Source organism: Rutidosis leptorrhynchoides, chromosome 5 (genome assembly GCF_046630445.1).
Source record: "Rutidosis leptorrhynchoides isolate AG116_Rl617_1_P2 chromosome 5, CSIRO_AGI_Rlap_v1, whole genome shotgun sequence".
Taxonomy (NCBI): Eukaryota; Viridiplantae; Streptophyta; class Magnoliopsida; order Asterales; family Asteraceae; genus Rutidosis; species Rutidosis leptorrhynchoides.
Window position 1 is genome coordinate 103591039 of NC_092337.1, and position 23203 is coordinate 103614241.

Genomic DNA, 23203 nt, shown 5'->3' on the forward strand with positions numbered 1-23203 from the left:
CCATTACAAGAGATGCCAAATCGCCAGAAGAAGAAACGAAGGGACAAAACTCTGAAATAGAAATTTGAGTATAAATCGCAGCAAATAGGAGAGAGTATTAACTGGGGATGACAATGATTGTAGGAAACGGAAATAAGGACATTGAAATATAAGGGGAGATATAAAACCCAATAACAACACGGAAATTACAGACCGTGTATATCAATGTTTATCGCAACATAAAGATACGGGAAAATTAAAAAAACTATAACACTAAGGGCGAAGTAAAAGAAAACAGATTCCTCTGGTGGAAGTTGGAAAAGGAGAATGATTGTTGCGATAGTAAGGATCAGAACAAGGATCAGAACTGGATTAAGCATTTTCAGAATCTTTTGGATATATGAAACAAGTAGGAAAGTATAGGAATGGTGAGAATAATGGAACGAAAGAGTTTAATTTATAATGGAAATATCAGACAGTGTAATCGAAGCAGATCACCGTATTTAATTAGAGAGATCTCAATTTCTTTATTCGCCAAAAAATCAAATCTTTAGATTTCGAAGATTTTCTCTAAATCCCTTGAATTCCGGAATTCAACAAAGACAACATCAAAAGTTAAGATGCACCTTACTTTCTAAATTCAACCATGACTACGTCAAAAGTAAAGACGAATATCTAATGTCTTATATCAATCTTTTGTGATAGCTTCACTTGTACGCTTCGAGTAATCGAATCGTTTTATCCAAATTATTCAATGGTGATAAAACTCTATTCATCAAATCATATTTGTCATAAAAACATTTTTTATTGTTAGCCATGACGACCTTACTCAAATTTCGGGACGAAATTTCTTTAACGGGTAGGTACTGTAGTGACCCGGAAATTTCTGACTAAATTTAAGCTTAATCTTTATATGATTTCGATATGATAAGCAAAGTATGTAGAATTGAGTCTAGAAAATTTTGGAACAATGTTTATATATTCAATTGACCTTCGACAATTCCCGACGATTCACGAACAACTATTTATAAATAAATACATATATAATTAAATGTATATAAATAATAATTGGAAATGTAAATTAAAATATTATATGTTGTTGTTATAGGTAATTATGTGAAATAAAATAAAAATAGGATATTACAAGTTAAACTATTATTGTTATACTAATAATATTATTATTATTATTATTTTCATTATTATTACTAATATTAGTAGTAGTAGTATTGAATATATAGACATAAAATTTGATACGCATGATTTGTTATATTAATATCATTACTTATATTATTAAAATCATTATTATAATTATTATTAATGAAATTATTAACATTATTATAAGTATGGTCATTTTTATTAAGATACAACTTATTATTATCATTAATGTCATTACTATTATTATTAATTTAATATTAACATTATTATTAATAAATATTATTATGCTTGTTATTTATATTAGTATTATTATAAAAATATATATATTATTATTATTAATATGTTTAGATTTATTAATTAATAATATTAATTACATATATAATGATAAACCAATAACAAGAATTAGTCCCACTTCTACATCAACTTATTATATATTTTTGTTTCCGTCTCTAAACCTGTTACAAGAAAAATTAATAACAGATAGATAACAAAACTGGTTAACCATCCCCATCGAACAGTATTTTATTCTATACGCCCGTGATTTCAATTATCCACTAAAGTGCTATATCAATCATGCAATTATCATGTTCTATTTTCTTTACCTTTTGACTTCCTAACCAATCTCATATACATACATATCGAATATGTTTAGAAGAGAAATACAATTCATTGAACACCATATTATCAAAACTACCACCTTCAATTTTTCGTGTCACTCATTTTCCTCACCGCCATCAACCACCTCTGTTAAACCGCTTACACCACCATCTTCCTTCATTTGTTTCTTTCATGAACCCACCATCGACCACACTTACAAAATCACCTTTCAAACCACCATTGAACAAGACTTTAATACATCATCATCATCATCATCATATCTTCACCATAACCACCATGAAACCGATACTGTTCTGGATTCGTTGTTAGACCCAAACCGAAACTCATCTTCGTTCATCACCCTCAAAACCCATTTACTGCTATTCCTGGTTTTCGGTTCAAGTCGCCACCATCCAACCACCATAACCGCAACTATCTTGCATGAGTTACTGCTGCTACATTTTCTGTCTTATTTCCATATCATAACCACCCCACCGCAACCCTCATCACCATATATGTCTTCTATTATGAGAAAGTGTTGAACATGAAATAAATATTAATGATGAGATCATGTTGTGTTTTTTTTTCCTTTACCTGATGAACCCCACCACGTGTATATGTCGACTGAATTAATCCAAATAATCGAACACCAACTTGTGTGCAGATCTTTTTGGCTCAATATAATAATACAAAGGTAATAGATATTGGAGCTAGTCGACTTTATGGTTGTTTAATACCCATTTCGTGTCAATTTGGTGACCAAAGAAAAACCAACCACTCACTTTTACTTTTAAAAGTTTTGAGTATTTTATTCAAAGTTGGTGGTATTAGGAATCCATGTTCTATCAGTTATGATGATGGAAAATGACTTCGTAATTGTACTACCGTTCAAAGATTCCATCACAAAAGCAAAACCCATAAAAATTGAAGCTGGATCGAGGTTGTGTTCGTGGACGAATAATGTAATTGAACCGTGACTTATTTTATGTAATTGCTACAAGAACTATGAAACAATATTTAGAGTTATTATAATTCAATACTCGACAAGTCTTGATGATGATGATGAATGATGTTTGGATCACAATAATGGTGATTGCTATGATGATGATGTAAGGATAGTACGTTTGTTGTTCCTACTTTCAGACGAAACCCCACACCAATTATTCTTCGAACATCTTATTTTCAAACACGATATTTGACTTGATTTAGTTATTTGGGCCGTGACTAATTATTAGTTGGGCCGAAGAGTTCACTTCTTGATGGGCCGAGATCTTAGCCTGCTAGCTGTGACCCAACTTCTGTTTTTGTTGAATTGTGGTGATAAATAAATGATATGGGATATATAGATAGATGCCGTGTAGTTAAACAGAAAATCATAAAGGGAGTAGTGGTTAAGGGAGTTTTTGGGTTAGCGGGAGGTCGCGGGTTCGAGTCTTGGCGGAGACAGTTTTATTTTGGGAGATTATGCCTTAAGGTAGTTTAACTTTATTTTTAATATTAATATTATTATTGTTATTATTATAATTATTATTATTATTATTATTATTATTACTACTAACATCATTATAAGTATTTTTATTAAAATCATTAATATTATTGGTATTATTTCAACAAACGAATAATATCTATATAAGAATATATTATAAGTAAACTAATAATACATACTAATATGTTTTAATATACTAGCTAACTAGTATATTAGTAACCATATTGATATAACATAATATATATATATATATATATATATATATATATATATATATATATATATATAAAGTTATTAATTTTAACACATTATAAAATATAAATAAAATTAGTTGATTAAATATGATATGTGTTAATATATATATACTTGATATAGGTTCGTGAATCCAAGGCCAACCCCGCATTGTTCAATATAGTCATATGTATTTTTACTACAAAATACATTAGGTGAGGTTCATTTGCTCCCTTTTTAAATGCTTTTGCAATATATATTTTTGGGACTGAGAATACATGCGCTGCTTTTATAAATGTTTTACGAAATAGACACAAGTGAGTAAAACTACATTCTATGGCTGGATTATTAAACCGAATATGCCCCTTTATAGTCTGGTAATCTAAGAATTAGGGAACAGACACCCTAATTGACGCGAATCCTAAAGATAGATCTATCGGGCCCAACAAGCCCCATCCAAAGTATCGGATGCTTTAGTACTTTGAAATTTATATCATGTCCGAAGGAGGATCCCGGAATGATGGGGATATTCTTATATGCATATTGTGAATGTCGGTTACCAGGTGTTCAATCCATATGAATGATATTTTGTCTCTATGCATGAGACGTATATTTATGAAAATTGAATATGGAAAGCTTGTGGTCTATTAAAATGATGATAATGGTTATTTATGTTAAACTAATGAACTCACCAACCTTTTGGTTGACACTTTAAAGCATGTTTATTCTCAGGTAAGAAAGAAATCTTTCGCTGTGCATTTGCTCATTTTAGAGACGTTACTTGGAGTCATTCATGACATATTTCAAAAGACGTTGCATTCGAGTCGTCGATGTCATCAATATTATTATCAAGTCATTTATAGTTTAGATATATTATGAAATGGTATGTATGCCGTCAACTTCCAATGTATTAAAAGTTTGTCTTTTCAAAAACGGATGCAATGTTTGTAAAATGTATCAGATAGAGGTCAAGTACCTCGCGATGTAATCAACTGTTGTGAATCGTTTATAATCGATATGGACTTCGTCCGGATGGATTAGGACGGGTCTTGACACCCATCATCTATATTATCTTGACTATCAGAACCAGAACTAGAATTTTCAGAAATATTGTCCCTTTTAACTCAACCAGGTGAATATCCCAAAATCTCATAACACCTTTCAATAGTATGACCTAATCTGTTGCACTTAATACATTTTAAATTCTTATTAGGACCATTACCAAATCTGTTTTTGTTATAAAAAATTTTTGACTCAAGAAAAGAAGAATTTTGAGTTTTAGAAATGGAAACAGAACCAGCATGAGAAGAATCCGTATGAGATTCTTCTCTAAAGACAATAGCAAAAGCAGTCTTTATGCTATGTAGAGGTTCTTTACTTAGAATATTACTTCTAATTGAAGCATAAGATTCATTTAAGCCCATAATAAAATGCATCAACTTAATCAAATCATTGTGATCTTTAAATTCTTTATTAGCATTACAAGTACAGTTTGATAGTTTAATAAGAGCATCAAACTGTTTCCATAAAGCATTTACAGAATGATAATAATCAGACACAGAAGAACTGCCTTGAGTCAAGAAGTTTATTTTTTGATGTATATTAAATGTTATAGATCCATCTATTTTATCATATGTTTCCTTAAGTTCATCCCAAACAATTTTGGCAGAGTTAGAAAAAACTTAACCAAGAAATAGTTCTTCAGAGATAGAGTTTAAAATCCAAGACAACACAACAACATTACATCTATCTCATTGAAGCATAAGCACATCATCAATATTATCCTTAACACAAGACCCATTTATAAAACCAGTTTTATTCTTTGTTTGTAGAGCAAGAAACATTGTTTTGCTCCAAACATTATAGTTCTCTGTTCCCTTTAGTTTAATGGAAATAAGAGCAGTGGTACTAGTATCACTAGCATGCAAATATAAAGGGTTACCAAAATCAAGATTACTCACTTGCGTAATCTGAGACCCTCACCATTAGTATTAACCATGATGAAAAACACATATCAAAGAAATGCAAGAGCACACAAATGCCTAAATAAACAACACACAAATAACAGAAAGTAACTAACAGAAAATACTTAAGTATCAACACACAAAGAACATATTAAACAGTAAACATAAAATGAGCATGCAATAACAGATTATAGAGCAAATAACACAAAAAAAAATAATAATAAAAAAACACAACAAAACCACGGTTCAGATACCTTTAAGGTAAGAAATCAAACCCCAATGAGTTGGCTACTAGCCAGACAACCTGTAGAGATGATTTACACAATAATATGGGTCAAGATCAATCTATGCTTGACCAAGTATTCATAGAACTCAAGGATCTAGATCAAGAGTTGGGCGTATCGATCTAGTCAATTGGTAATAGAAAGCATGAATAAACACGAGACATGTCTTTGAAGAAAGATAATCTCAAAGAAGAAGATGAGTAGAAGCAGCGGATTAGCGTTTCTAAGATCAAAAAACCCAATTAATCAGTATGAATGGCCCAAACAACTACCACAAGACTTTATCGAACCCAAACATGATAGATAACACACTTCTTTCAATCGGCTGAAAGAAATCCAAACAGTAACACTTAAACCCTAAATTTCCAATCGGCTAAAAAATTAGAGAAGAAGATCAACATAATCGATCAAATATCAAGCCTGGCGCTCTGATACCATGTAAAAAATAATGAACAACACAAAGAAGCACTCTAATCAAGAACACAATTACAGTACAAAAATCTCTAAATACTTAACGAATACACAATCCCTATTATGTAATAGAACACTAAAAAGAACAATTATCAAGATGATACTGTATATAGAACAGCAGAAATTAGATGAACAAATTAGAGAACAGATGAAGATGATGAATCAGATGTGGTGGCTGTAAATGATAGGATAAAGCGACATTATATACTTAGGTTAAAAAAAGTTACACACTGCACCATTGAATTCTTCAGCTCTTGACTTTAGAACACCAACTTACTGATCACAAGCTTTAAGTTCCATTTACTCAACATTAGTCACAAAACCAAAAATAAAAATATTTCAAGTTAGACTTAACATAACAAGAAAACAAGGATTAAATTGAATATGATAAATGAATAATTGAACAGGTCATATCATTATATATACAATTAAATCCATATCATTGATTTTACTTATCATATGCATCTCATAAATTTGAATTAATAATCTTAATCTAAATGAGTTATGAGTATAATACACTCACTCACACATAAATATGTGTAGGTGGTTTTGTTAGGTTCAAGATTATTGATGCGATTTGTTGTGTTAAAAGGTTCAAAATACCTCTAATATAATTGTACTAGTTTATTTTTAATTCACTTGTATGTACATGGTAAGTATAAGGTATAAATACTTACCATCTCCTCCCTAACCAAGGTAAGCCTCATAATCACCATCATCATCAACATCACACAATCGGGGGGAAGCAGGGGGAAATAAATTTTTTTTTTCGTTTTTTGAAAAAACTTTGTTCATGAACATTATAGATTGGATGAAAATAAGAACATTTAGAAAAGACACTTCGTGATGAATGTTATTATTTTGGCGGAAAAACGCTCTAAGAAGTAATATATAACAATTATCGTGTTTTTCGAGCATATGTTGAGGTTTTAGACATTAGGGTTTAGATATTAGGGTTTATAGGGTTTAGATATTAGGGTTTAGAAATTTAGGGTTTAGGGTTTAGATTTAGGGTTTAGATTTAGGATTTAGATTGAGTTTTTAACACGAACGGTTTAGAGTTTAGGGTTTAGGGTTTACGGTTTAGGGTTTAGGGTTTGGTCTTTTGGGTTTATGGAATAAACCCAAAACATGAAATCGGGCTAAATTTCACTTCACAAAACATGAAAAAAAAAACGTTAACATTCTTCACGAACAATATTATCTTGAATGTTATTTTTGTCGATCGTTTTTTCGCCAAAATAATAACATTCATCACGAAGTGTCCTTTCTAGATGTTCTTATTTTCATCCAATCTATAATGTTCGTGAACAAAGTTTTTTCAAAAAACGATTTTTTTTTTGCTTCCCTCCGCTTCCCCCCGATTGGTTACTTCCCCATTGATCATGCCCCTATATATATATATATATATACATATATATATATATATATATATATATATATATACATATATATATATATATATATATATATATATATATATATATATATATATATACATATATATATATATGTATGTACATATATATATATATATGTATGTACATATATGTATGTATGTACATATATATATGTATGTACATATATATATATATGTACATATATATATATATATATATATATATATATATATATATATATATATATATATATATATATATATATATATATATATATGTATATATATAGGGGCAGGATTAATGGGGAAATAACCAATCGGGGAGAAGCGGGGGGAAGCAAAAAAAAAATCGTTTTTTTTTATTTTTTTTCGGCATCAAGATCACACGAAAATATGAACATTTAGAAGAGACACCTCGTGATGAATATTATTATTTAGGCGGGAAAAAAATCGACAAAAATAACATTCAATATAATATTGTTCGTGAAGAATATGAACGTTTTTTTTCATGTTTTGTGAAGTAAAATTTAGCCCGATTTAGAGTTTAGGGTTTAGGGTTTGGTGTTTTGGGTTTATTCCATAAACCCAAAACACCAAACCCGAAACCCTAAACCCTAAACTCTAAACCGTTCGTGTTAAAAACTCAATCTAAACCCTAAATTTCTAAACCCTAATATCTAAACCCTATAAACTGTAATATCTAAACCCTAATATCTAAACCCCAATAGCTAAAATCTCAAAATACGCTCGAAAAACACGATAATTGTTATATATTACTTCTTCGAGCGTTTTCCCACCAAAATAAAAACATTTATCAAAAAGTGTCTCTACTAAATGTTCATATTTTCATCTCATCTATAATGTTCGTGAACAAAGTTTTTTCAAAAAACGAAAAAAAAAAAAAAAGATTTTTGCTTCCCCCCGCTTCCCCCCGAATGATTACTTCCCTCTTGATCCTACCACTATATATATATATATATATATACTCACTAATCATCATTACTAACACTAAAACACGAATTAAACAACGAAATCGTACCTTTTCAGGCTTAAACCAACTGTCCAATTGAAATGAAGGTCTATAATATATAAAGACTTGTTTAGGTTTGTTGTTTACGACCAAGAGGACGGGATGGTGTCGAGGATGGATTATAGAAATCGTATAAGCCGTTTAGTGCGTTTTGGTTTGCTAGTATATTTGGTTGTTATTTCTTGTCTGGTTGTTTGTTTATGTAGGTTGTTGTAGCTCGTTGTTTGGTTTGTTGGTTTGGTGTTTCGTATCGTTCTCGGTTTGGCTCGGTCTTAGTTAACATTGTTTGGTAGTTAGTTTACTGTTTTCGAGCTTTATCTGTTTTCTTTGTCTGTATTGTTCGTAGGTTCCTTTATTTTTCGATGAAAGTTCTTAAATTTTAATATTCATTATTTTAGTAAAAACATAAAATAAAACAAATAAAGACGTGTTTGTTTATTCGATTTTATTAATAAAGAGGGATCGAAATCGTATTCAATCTATGCTAAAAGATGTTTTGTTAATTAAAAGTTGCGTAATCAATTCCTAATTGGACCACACTAGACAGTGTTTTGTCACTTAACTATAACATCAACAACCCATAAATTATATTTCTAATACTTTCATTTACTACCCTTTTACTTTTACTTTTCTCACATCTTGGACACTAAACCCTAATTTCAACTCACTATAACAATACTACGGAGTACATATTTGTGTTAATTATGAATATATATTGTGTTGGTTAGTATGTATAGCTTATTTTGGGATGGCAATTTAGTATCTTACAAGACTAACTAACTATATCATGAATGTGGCTCTATTGAGTGGATTATATCATTGTCAAAATTTTTTATATGTTATCGAGTCCATACGTGCATATTCAGAACAACTAGCCGGCTTCTCTTTTTAATATGAGTTGGCTCAATGAATATATATATATGTCTAAAAAAGGGGATACAATATTCAAAAATTCATTTTAGAGACTATAAAAATGCGTTTAGTTTTTAAACTATAAAATACGGAGTAAATATAAAAATATAAAGGAAAGGGAATTGAAAAGGATAAATATAGAAAGACCAAATATAATGTTAAATCATACATGTGCCTATAGATGGTTAAAATCATATCACACACATGTGGAAGTGCAAATAACACATGCATATGCATATGCATGCTTCAATTAACCAAAACTTAAACTACAATGTTGCCAAAGAATCTTAAAAAAAAAAAAAAAAAAAACTCAAAGGTCTAATTGTGATTAATATAAATAATAAGGTTAATACTGACAAAAGAGCCAAACAAGAAGGGTAATATCTGAAACTAATCAAAATTATTCTTAGCTAGGGTTAGTGAATGCTTTACATAGAGCCTATAAATAATCCTTTTAGTGTTACGATATATTAAGACATATTATTATTTTCTCTTAAAAATGACCAAAAAACTGGTAATCAGAAGAGAAGAACAACCAGAATCATCGATGGATTCCGTTAATTCATCGAATATGATTAGGGTTCATGTAAGGTATGGTGAGTGTCAAAGAAACCATGCAGCCAACGTTGGCGGTTATGCTGTTGATGGATGTCGTGAATTCATGGCGGCAAGTGAAGACGAACAAAATGAAGCTTCACTTACTTGTGCCGCGTGCGGTTGTCACCGTAACTTTCATAGAAGGATCGTTGAAACCGAAGCTGTTAATTAGCTCTAGTGATTTGTGAGTGAAAACAAGAACTTTAAGCACACGTTTAATTTACTAGTGATGAAACACACTCTCTATTTATACAACAATATGTATGTTGGTTTGTTTGTCTTCTTGTGTGTGTTTATGGTTTTGTCTTGTAGCGTGTGAGTAAATGAGAGTTCGGTGAGTTAATAAAATTAGGTTAAGTTTTTCTGTCTTTTTTGTTTTGGCATTACGTAGTAAAGACACAATAACTATCTAAGGTTGGTTTGATCCTGTATTTATTTTCGTATGAATTGTTCATAAAAATAAATATATATGAATCAAAGGTTGGACTAGAGATTTTTAAATACAAGTACACGTTGTTTTTTCCAGTTTAGGTTACCGGAAATATATGTCACTATTTTGTTTTTAAATATCAACGGCCATTTGTGTATATATATAAAGTGAAATGTAAGCTTTTCGCTGATGTTAAAGTTGTAGGTGGTGAGAATGTATGCAAGAAATACTAATAATACTCCGTAATCGAAGAATATAAGGTAATTCCATTGTAAGAAAGGATGAGATTAAAGACAAATGTATGTACCTAATTGACAAAGATGCGTTAAAGACTTGGTTAAATGAATGTGAATCATGTCAAAATTTTGTATGGACCATTTTAAATGTACTTTAAACATATTTACTTATTGAAGTAATTTTAGACTCATTAGCAATTAATTTAAGACCATTCTCAACTATGATATTTTTTCTTTCCGATACACACCGCTATCTTAGCGTCACATTATCTTTTTTTCTGATTTTCTCCCCGCCACTTGCTCATTACACACCACTACCAACCATAATCGACATACATTCTCGCAATCACATGACCCGGCAAAATTTCTTTAATAAGCTACAGTATATTACAACTCTCTAAGCTATCCGTACGAATAAAATGATGTACTTGCTCCATCCTAAAATATGCTAATTTGATGAAATAACTCACGAGACTGTGAGGGCAAAGCAAGGGAATGTCAATGTCATTGGCATGGGAGCTGATACTTCCACCATCAAATTTACTTGTTCCACCATCTTTATAAGCTTTTGTTCCAAAAATATCTCTACATAACTTATAACAAAAACATTGTGCAAGGTAATCATTAAGGGCAGTTCAAAAAATTCATGTGGAAGAAGTAAATATGATGGTGGAAATATCATCTCCCCATTGGCATAGCCTGTTGGAAGTGATCTAAACAATTAAATTTTACTTAAAATCAAAAGTTATCTAGTTATACTAGTCCTAACTAACAAGTTTGAATACTGGTAAGTGATCAATCATCATTCGTTCTTGATAACTTGATACTATCATGAAAATAGTAGGGTCCGATGGGTTGCACCCCATTGGATCGATTGAGGGGGAGCGTCCCCTAGTTTGAATTACCCAATTGATACACCTATTCGTTTGCCGCCAACATACCAAATTGTATTTCTCGTCAAAATAAAAAGTCAAAATAAAAAGTTTGCACCCTTTCATATTTTTCAACCATATCATATAAGCAAGTTTCAAATTCCTTTACATTAGATAATGCTTCATAAGAATGCATATAGAAACATACACTTTGATATTTTATTAAAGCTTTCATTTGCTTGAACATAAATTGCAGTTTTTATGTTATTAAATTTTGATTTCATGAACCCAAAATATTTTGATAGTATCGAAATAAGTTATTGAAAAAGTGCTTTTACGTTTTAAAAATAATCCAAAATTATCAATTTAAAACTCATTTTCCTACAGAAGCTAAGCTCTAGCTTGAATTAATTACAAGATACGATGGGATCGAGGGATATGATTAACGATTTGTTAGCTTGTTAGATTTGAGTTAACTCTTCAAATTAGATGATGGAATTAAAAAGATCGATATATGAGAGAGAACATAACATGTATCATTCATGTGATTAGATACACATGTGTCAAGTAGTATACAAAGTGAAGTTAGGTATGAAACATGCGAATGTAGGGAACAAAGTTTCTGGTATACCTGAACTCGAAATCGGGTAAATGTCACTTCGAGATTTTTCAGGAAGTACATGTTTTAACGGGAATGCTAACTCGTTTAAAAAAGTTGGAATGACAAATGGAGTTCTTGGTGTTTTCAAAAAGTACATAACCTTCTTTTTCCCCTTTGTTACAACAAAAATGATGTATGTATGTTAAGTGGGTGCATGTGTCACGTTAACAATCACGTACTCATGAAAAGTATTGAATGAATGTTCGTTGTACAGTTTAAAATATTACTTTTAAAAATGAGTTTTGTATATAAATCAATCTTTTAATCGTTACTAAATATTACTAGCATAAAATCGTTACATTAAGCGATTTAATTAGCCTAGAATCTAACAAACGGATGCCTCAAATTTTTATAGAATGAAGGATGTGTTTACTGCTACTTAAAAGTAACCCGATAGACAGCAGACTAAGGACCCACTAAACAAGCCCAACCCAAACCATGAACAACATATATGATCCATTTAACCAGAAATGTCTAAATTCTTTCAGATAATTTTTAATTACTCTTTATATTTACATCGATTATTACCGTAAAAAGTAACGAAAAAAAGACAAGTAAAAAACAAATAAAATATTGAGCTCCTTTATTTAGGGTTTATTTTCGACATGGATCGGGATCAGTGGCAGAACTTGAACCCGAATACAGATGGGGCGGATGTAAAAATATAATAAATTTTCCATTGTCAGCAGGAGTGAACACTAAAAAATACCTTATTTTTTAGTAAAAATCTTTTTTTTAGTGTAAAATGTTTCCTCATTGAATCCAGGTGGGACGGATACCTCCTTTGGAATACACTATAATCCGCCACTGATCGAGATACAAAATTTTCTTGTAACAGGGCATGATCGAAGCCAGAATTATAAATTACTCCGTATTAGTGACACAAAATAGTACTGAATATATCAAGTCAATGGTGGAAGTGGATGTGGGTACATGAGATAGGAGATAGAAATGAAGCTAAAATCCAAGAAATGGTTGATGCGATTGGTATTGTGAATATTTCGAGTGGCCAAGATTCGTGGCAGTGGGTTGTTCATAATGAGGTAGATTTCTCAGTTAGCTCCACGAGAGGATACATTGACGAACATTTGCTTCCATCCATTGAGACATGTACAAGTTGGGTGAATTATATTCCTCTGAAAATTAACATTTTTTGTGGAGATTAGCACTTGACAGGTTGTCTACTCATCAAAATCTTTCAAGAATAGGAGTAGAGATTGAAGACATTGGTTATGCGACTTGCAACTATGGTATTGAATCAGTTCATCATGTTATGTTCGATTGCATACTTGCGACTGAGTTATGGTGTAAAACAAGAATTTGGATTGACGTGTCTATTCCTCATTTTATATTGAGCCGAATTGATTTCATGGCTGGATGGATGGCGAGCTTATGGATCAAAGACCAAGGTATACACAATTTTTGCATCTGTGGTTTGGCACTTGTGGTGGTATAGGAACAATGTGATTTTCCTTGGCGAAGAGTTGAAGAAAGCCTACTTTCTGATTCAATTTGTAGTGTTTCGTTTTTTTGGTTTAAAAGTAGAGTTAAGTTTGATGTAAATTGGAACTTATGGCTTTCAAAGCCATTATAATTTTTCGGGTCTTATTGACCTAGCTGCTTGTTAGGGGATTTCGCTATTAATAAAATTTTGATGTTAAAAAAAATTAAGTTACAAAATTTTAAAAAAATAGGTGTGGTGGATACATAAAGATTCAGCTTATCTTTTTAATAAAAACTATGTTATTTGTAACAATAACATTAAAAAAAAAAAAAAAAAAAAAAAAAAAAAAAAACTCTATCGACCAGTGAGACTTTTTCTCTCTAATTTGAAAACCCTTTGTCTTACTTTTCCAACCGCCACCCATTTTCACCTTATTCTTCCATTAAACCACTGTTATCATCCTTTAATTTCAATTAATTTTTTCCTTGCCGCCTTATGTCTTGATACTAGATTCTTCAATCATCGTTATTTTGTAGCTCATCTACTACCTTGCTTTCCGACCACCGGAATCTCGCTGGTGGTCACGGATTTCTTTCGCTTTCTGTTCAAATAATAAGCATCCTTCGATCCTACTCTCCAGCGTTTATCGAATTTGTTTAGCTTCTCCGGTCCTCTACGACATTCAGGCGACGATTCCAAAATGTATCTCGGGATCTGGGTTTTGTGAAGGTTTTGGGGTTGTTGACGGGTTCTTCCTTCTCGCCGGTTTCTTCCTTACCACTCATGGTTGTCGTCGTTCTTCTTTTAGTGGTTGTAGGCGACGAATTCTTCTTCAGAATTCTACAATCGTTAAGGTATGAATTCTACTTCGATTTGTGGTTTGGTTGGGGTGGTAAACGGTGATTGTTGATGCTTTGTGATGAAATCCGATCGATTCCGGTGAACTGTTGCTGCCTACGGCTATTGTGGGTGGTCGACGGTTGTGTAACATCCCGCATTTTTCCGTTAAATTATTTTAACGCCCGTCTTTTTTTTAGATAATATCTTTCGTTATCTAAATTCGTATCTTTCGTTAACTAACGTTCTTAATATTTCCGTTATTCGATTATAACATCTCCCGTTTATTCTCGCGTATTTAAATTAATTCGTTTGGTTAATTATTCACGCACCCGCTTTTAAACTCGAGGGACTAAAGTTGTCAAGTGGGCAACTAGTGACTAGGTCAACTAGTCAACCCACCCCTCCCCACCATTCATTTTCATTTCATTTCTTTTCTCTTTTTCTTTCACCTATTACTTCTAACTTTGAATCCTTTTCATCTTCTCCACAAATTCATCATCTAAATCAAGAATAGGAAGCTAGCATCAAAATGAATCGTACTTTTGGAATCCTCTCTTCATCCTCTATGTTTTGGTACCAATTTCACTACTTGGGGTAAAGTTTCTAAAAACTCTAGATTTCTCTAAATTCGTTTTATAGACTTAAAATGGTGTTTGTTAGTATCTATGGCTCGAGTCTAGTATGAATATGTGATTTATTTGCTCGATCTTGTTATTTTGCATAAACTAGCATGAACTTGAAATGAGTGTGTTTAATCTTGAGTTTTGGATGATTAAATGTTGTTTAAATGTTAAAGTTCATGTATTAAATGTGTTACTAGCATCGTTAGCTTCATTTTGGTATGTAGGTTGAGTTAGAAAAACTTTGTTAGCATGATTGTTGATTTTATGATTTTTGGTTAGGGTTTGATAGACTTAAAACGAACTTTTGATGCACTGAATCTTGTTGATGTTGTTCATAAGTGTTTAATTACAATGTATGTTTAATTACCTTCGAAACGGCATTTCGTATATGTAAATTGGATTCCCGAATCACCATTTGCATTTTTGAGCTTGAAACGTTAAATAATGATCATTCGGCGAGATTTCGGTTACTGTAAATGATGTTTTTGTTTAATGAAATGTGTTTAGTTGTATTCCTCGTTAAATTACCTTTCCAACAATATAAGATACGTATTTTAAATGTTTACGGTTCATTAGTTGTGTTTGAAAGAAGCTTGGTTCGTGCACTTGAAAATTCAGCAACAGCACCTGAAACCAGGGGCCTCGCTATAGCGAGCCCTGGTGTGCACAAAATCTCGCTATAGCGAGAAAACCCCTGACCAAACTCAATTTTTGATTTTTGCACTTTCGTTCCCGCTTACTCGCAACTCCGTTTAGCATGAAATTTTGCTAACATGCTTATATATGACTACGTTTTTATGTGTAATGGTCGGAAACCTGACCCGACCCCGTTGACTTTGACTTTGACCAAGTTTGACTTTTAGTCAAACTTAACCAAACACTTATGCAATCGTTCTAACTTGCGTTTATACTTATATCTTGCATGAAACTTGACAACGTGACTCACATGCTATATAATCGAGTCGTAACGAGCCATAAGACTAATTGAACACATTTCTCCCGACCTTGTGTCGTAACCGGTAATTGATACAACTTATTTATTTAGGTCAAGACTAGCATTCGTTCTTGCACACGTTACTTTGTGAAGTACATTTACTTTCGTGCAATCAAGGTGAGATCATAGTCCCACCTTTTCAACAACTTTTACTCTTTAAACTATGGGATGAGAAACATATACGTATTATACTTTTATGCTTTGAACACAAGTACGAAAACAAACATTCCACGTGCGAGTTAGAACAAAAAGGCCTCAATTCAATTATCATTAGTTATACTTGCAGGGTGTAAACGTGAACTTATGTTATGTGATCACATGGGCTTGACAAGCCCTCATTCGGACGGTTCGCTACCGTTAGCGGATGAAATATATTTTCAAGTATATAGTGTAGGTTCTAACACTATGATAACGGGGTACGTGAACAGTTAAGTCTTGATAATTGGGTGCTCCACAAACGAACAACAACTTTGGAATGCAAACGATTTAGATAATCAACGTTATGGAAATACCAAATCTTGTGGTTCAAAAACAACGTTTACAAATACACCTATGATTTCACCAACGTTTTTCGTTGACAGTTTTCTATATGTTTCTCAGGTTCATACGTGGCTACTTGATACATGCTTCCGCACACTTTGATTACTTGCTTGGGGTCAAGCATACATGCATACGCTAGTGATAGCACCTTTGGATTCAAACTTAAATGATTACATGCCTACGCTATTGATAGCATTCGAAATTTTTCAACTTATATTATGTCGCAAGTTATTTCATTTATACTTGATAACTTTTGTAAACTTAAACTCTTTGTCGAATTGTTTGGTATCTTAAAACTTTGCAAGTCATACACGTTTCAAATGAATGCGACATAATTTTTGGTCAAACGCGTCTCATTTAGGGACTATGACCACGTAACGGGACCTAAGTTAACGACGTCGCCAATGACATTTTTGCCGGGTCGTTACAGATGGTATCAGAGCGTTGGTTGTAGGGAACTAGGATATACATTAATGTGTCTAACAGAGTCGTTAGGACGCATTAGTGAATCTAGACTACAACCCGATAGTAGGCCATTGCATTCTGACATACATTTGCTATAGATAGCACTTACTTGACTACTTGTGCATTAATACTTGAAACTTTCTACGGTGAACTTCTTAATTGTACCTAAGTCTCATGCGAATCAATATTCTGCCATTTTCTGGTAACACACGTAAACTTAAGATTCATACGTGTAAGGATGACGCGACTTCATTCGCTACCCCAGTTTGGAAATTTTGCCTTCCCATGTTATTTATCGCCGTCCCGGCTTACTACCTACCAGTGTGGTGAAACTTTCACAACTATTACGGTCACTACTCACTACTGATATTACACTAGTGCTCCTCACTATATATCACCATACGTTATTACTACCACTACTATCGATGAGTATCGTCTATCACTACTTATCACTACTGTTGCGTACTACTCGTTACCATGATTCATTACTCTCTTTATACTTGGGATACCACTAATCGACTTTGAACTTTTTGACTTGAACAATCAGTTATACATTTCCCGCGGGAAACACATTCTCAGAGATTGCACTAGCTCTATCGATTAAATACGAGTCTTGTTAAAGATGTCGTTGCACTTTGTTCATTTGCAATCTCCACGATTACACAAACTTAACCATATGGAGAGGTGTTGGAATGGAGGTATGAACTAACAAAATATAACGACACTTGATCGACGTGGTTATATTACAATAAGTCATACCAAAGTCCCAATGGCTCAAAATGATGGTGAGTAAAGAATTCAAAATCTATTTGATATCTATAGACCTAGAGAACTTCGATGTAATAATTGGTATGGATTGGTTAGCCAAGACAAAATCCAACATTTCCTGTGACCTCAAAAACCATTCGTATCACTATCGAGGACGGTGAACCCTTGATCGTTTGTAGTAAAAAGGGTTACACCGGGCTTAACCTCATTTCGTGCCTCAACGTTGAAAAATACCTTCGGATAGGTTGTTTTACAATTCTAGCTAACGTTAAGAAAGCCGAAACCGATGAAAAATGTATCGAGGACGTACCAATTGTCAGTGACTTTTCCTATGTTCTTCCCGAGGGACTACCGAAACTTCCACCTCATTGGCCGTTGAATTCCAAATCAATCTTATACCAGGGGCCGCACATGTAGCATGTGCACCGTATAGGCTCACTCCATCCGAAATGCAAGAATTACAAAGTCAATTCCAAGAACTACTTGATCGTGGTTTTATCCAACCTAGCCGTTCACCATGGGGAGCCCCAATCCTATTCGTTAAGGAGAAAAATGTTTCCCTAAGAATGTGTATCGATTATCGCGAACTAAATAAATTACCGGTTGAGAACTAATATCCTCTTCCCCGTATCGATAACCTCTTGATCAATTTCAAGGACCTCGTGTGTATTCCAAAAATCGACCTCCATTCCGGTTATCATCAATTGAGGGTTAAGGGAGAAGATGTCTCCAAAATCGTTTTTCGAACTCGCCACGGTAGTTATGAATTTCTTTTAGTTCCGTTCAGTTTAACTAACTCCCCGACCGTATTCATGGATCTTATGAATCACGTATGTAAGCCGTATCTAGACAACTTCGTCATCGTATTCCTCCACGACATCCTAATACACTCCGAAGGAGAAAAGAACACGAACAACATCTTCGTCTTATGCTCGAACTCTTGAGGAGAGAACTACCATATGCCAAATTCTCCAAGTGTAAATTTTGGTTAAACGAAGTCCAAATTCTAGACCATGTTATTAGTGGTCAAGGTATTAAAGTCGATCTCGCAGAAAACGAAGCCATACGTATTTGGGAAACCCCCACGACCCGGATTATATTCGTAAATTTTTGGACCTTGCCGGTTATACCAAAGATTCATTTCTGACTTTTCTGTATTTTCGTCATTTAACCTCGTTAACTCACAAGGAAAGAAATTCGTTTGGTCCGCCGAACAAGAGTCGGCATTTCAAATCTTAAGGAAAAAGTTAACCACCGCACCTATCTTATCTCTTTCCGAATACACTGATGATCTTGTTACATATTGCAACGCCTCCAAACAAGGTTCTGGGTGTATGTTAATACAACAAAGGGAAGTTATCTATTACGTTTCCCGACAATTGAAACGTACGAACAAAAACCACACGATACACGATCTCGAACTTGGAGCCGTTGTCTTTACACCTAAGATGTGGAGACACTATCCTTATGGAACCAAAGGTACCTATCTCACTGACCACAAAAGCCTCCAACACATTTTTGATCAAAAACAACTTAACACGAGACCACGATGGTGGACCGAAACATATATATTAGTATTATGATCGTGAACTTCGTTACCATCCGGGCAGGACAAATGTTGTAGCCGATGCCTTGAGCCGAAAGGAAGGAATTAAACCTCTCCGTGTCCGAACCTTGAACGTGATTATCCACACCAACCTCGCTAGTCGAATTCATGCAACACAAAATAGAACCCAAATATGAAAATATTTCTAAGTCAACACCTGAAAGGCCTCCTCTCTCGACTTGAAATCAAAAGACTGGAATTCGTTATTTTTCCTGAAGAAATTTGGGTACCTAATCATGAGGCTCGATCGACCTTCTCATCACCACGTACCGTGTTACATGACTCCTTCATTTTCGTTGCTACCATCTAAAAACTTAAAGAATATTGATAACACACAATCCAAAGATACATATTTCCTCATTGACTTACCATTCTTATGCTTCCGATAAACGGCCAACTACTACTCAACTCCGAAATATATATAACTACGTATACTATCTCGTTTTTGCACACTTTTATCGACGAACTACAAAATGCTTGATATGCTCACATCGAGGCGGAAACTTCTCTCGTATTACACTCGTACTTTCGTGTAAGGAAACCTTTTATCTAAATTCTCGATGGAGAGAGAGACTCTTCACGTTATACTAGTATTCACCTCGAGGGTGAATAGTCCTAACGAACGTTTTCAGAAACCGATAAGAAACTTGTCCTAACAAACTTATTCAAAGCTATCTTAAAGAAATTCTATCTCGACACAGCGTGCCATTGCCATTTAATTTAGGATCGAGATACTCGTTTCACTTCTAAATTTTGGAGTGCCTTACAAGAAACCTTGGGGGACACGTTCAAACATGAGCAGCGCGTATCATCCACAAACCGACGGACCAAGCAAACGTACGATTCAAACCTTGAAAAAAACATATCACGAACTTGTATTGTTGCATTTAATTGATTCCTCTTACAACGATAATTTTCATTCGAGTATTAGCGCCACACCTATTCGAAGCTTTATATGGCCGCAAATGTCGTTCTCCAAATTGTTGGGCCGAAGTAGGCAACAAGCAAACCACCGGACCCGAACTCATTCATGAAATAACCGTTAAGATCATTCAAATCCAATAAAGGCTCAAGACTGCCCGTAATCGCCGTTATGCCGACGTTAGACGTAAACCTCTCGAATTCCAAGTGGGTGGCCGCGTAACGTTAGAAGTCGCACCTTTAAAAGGTGTAATCCATTTCGAGAAACGTAGAAAGCTAAATCTGCGATATTTTGATCCTTTTGAACTCTTGGAGCTTATTGGACCCGTTGATTTCCGTTTCGAACTCCCAACTCAATTGAATCCCGTTCATCCTACATTTTATGTATTAAACTTGAAGAAGTGTCTTGCCGAACAAGACCTTGTTATTCCTTTTGATGAGCTTATTATCGATGTCAAACTTCACTCCGTAAAAGGACCCGTTAAAATTGTGGACCGTGAGTTCAAAACCTTGTAACAAAGCCGGATCCCGTTTGTTCGAGTTCGTTGGAACACCAAAAGAGAACCCGAGTTTACTTGGGAACGAGAAGATCCAAACGCAACGAAAGTACCCTCATTTACTCGGAGATTCGGCGACGCAAAACCTCGAGGAGGAAGCGACGTTTACTACTTCTACCTAAATTTCGGGACGGAATTTCTTTTAAGGTGTGGGTAATGTAACATCCCGCATTTTTTCATTAAATTATTTTAACGCCCGTCTTTTTTTTAGATAATATCTTTCGATATCTAAATTCGTATCTTTCGTTAACTAACATTCTTAATATTTCCATTATTCGATTATAACATCTCCCGTTTATTCTCGAGTATTTAAATTAATTCATTTGGTTAATTATTCACGCACCCGCTTTTAAACTTGAGGGACTAAAGTTGCCAAGTGGGCAAACTAGTGACTAGGCCAACTAGTCAACCCACCCCTCCCCACCATTCATTTTCATTTCATTTCTTTTCTCTTTTTCTTTCACCTATTACTTCCAACTTTGAATCCTTTTCATCTTCTCCACAAATTCATCATCTAAATCAAGAATAGGAAGCTAGCATCAAAACGAATCGTACTTTTGGAATCCTATCTTCATCCTCTACATTTTGGTACCAATTTCACTACTTGGGGAAAAGTTTCTAAAAACTCTAGATTTCTCTAAATTCGTTTTATAGAATTAAAATGGTGTTAGTTAGTGTCTATGGCTCGAGTCTAGCATGAATATGTGATTTATTTGCTCGATCTTGTTATTTTGCATAAACTAGCATGAACTTAAAATGGGTGTGTTTAATCTTGAGTTTTGGATGATTAAATGTTGTTTAAATGTTAAAGTTCATGTATTAAATGTGTTACTAGCATCGTTAGCTTAATTTTGGTATGTAGGTTGATTTAGAAAAACTTCGTTAGCATGATTGTTGATTTTGTGATTTTTGGTTAGGGTTTGATAGACTTAAAATGAACTTTTGATGCACTGAATCTTGTTGATATTGTTGATAAGTGTTTAGTTGCAATTTATATTTAATTACCTTCAAAACGGCATATCGTATGTGTAAATTGGATTCCCGAATCACCATTTGCATTTTTGAGCTTGAAACGTTAAATAATGAAATTCGGCGAGATTTTGGTTATTGTAAATTATGTTTTTGTTTAATGGAATGTGTTTAGTTGTATTCCTCGTTAAATTACCTTTCCAACGATATAAGATACGTGTTTTAAATGTTTACGGTTCATTAGTTGTGTTTGAAAGAAGCTTGGTTCGTGCACTTGAAAATTCTGCAACAGCACCTGAAACCAGGGGCCTCGCTATAGCGAGCCCTGGTTTGCACAAAATCTCGCTATAGCGAGAAAACCCCTGACCAAACTCAATTTTTGATTTTTGCACTTTCGTTCCCGCTTACTCGCAACTCCGTTTAACATGAAATTTTGCCAACATGCTTATATGTAACAACCCAACCCATATGGAATCGAAATATGCAAAATAAAAAAAAATATTTTGTACAGCATAGTGGCGCGGCACGCCACTGACCTGTGCGGCGCGCCAAAACGGCCTGTCCAACTTTTCCCTTTTTGTGAAAAAGATCGCCCACTTCCCGACATATTTAGACGAAACGCTTTTAACAACATATTCCAATATGTAAAACTAACACGATTCAAACATAAAATAAGTTTTTACAAAGTGGGGCCCACATCGGCCCGAATTACGAGTTTAATACAAAACGCGAGTTTCGACCACAAAAAGTTTAAATACCAAACGACCCTACGAGCATGGTGTTTGGGGTTAAACTACCCAAGTCTCGGTCAAACTCCAAAAGCTAATATCTCCAAAAGCGTCCCCTAACATAACGGGATCTCTACTCCAAACGAACGCCCTTACCTTTGTCCATACCTGAGCCTATAAAAAGGTAAACAACGAGAGGGTAAGCAAAGCTTAGTGAATGTAATAATTACACATACATATATATACCCCATCTATTTGCAATCACATTCATTAAAAACCTCGTACGAACTCGTAACTCAATTAGCATGTCATCGTACCCAAAATACTTAACAAGTCGTACGTTATCACAAAACCGCATTAGCATATACTCAACACAATGTGTGTGTATATATATATATATATATATATATATATATATATATATATATATATATATATATATAT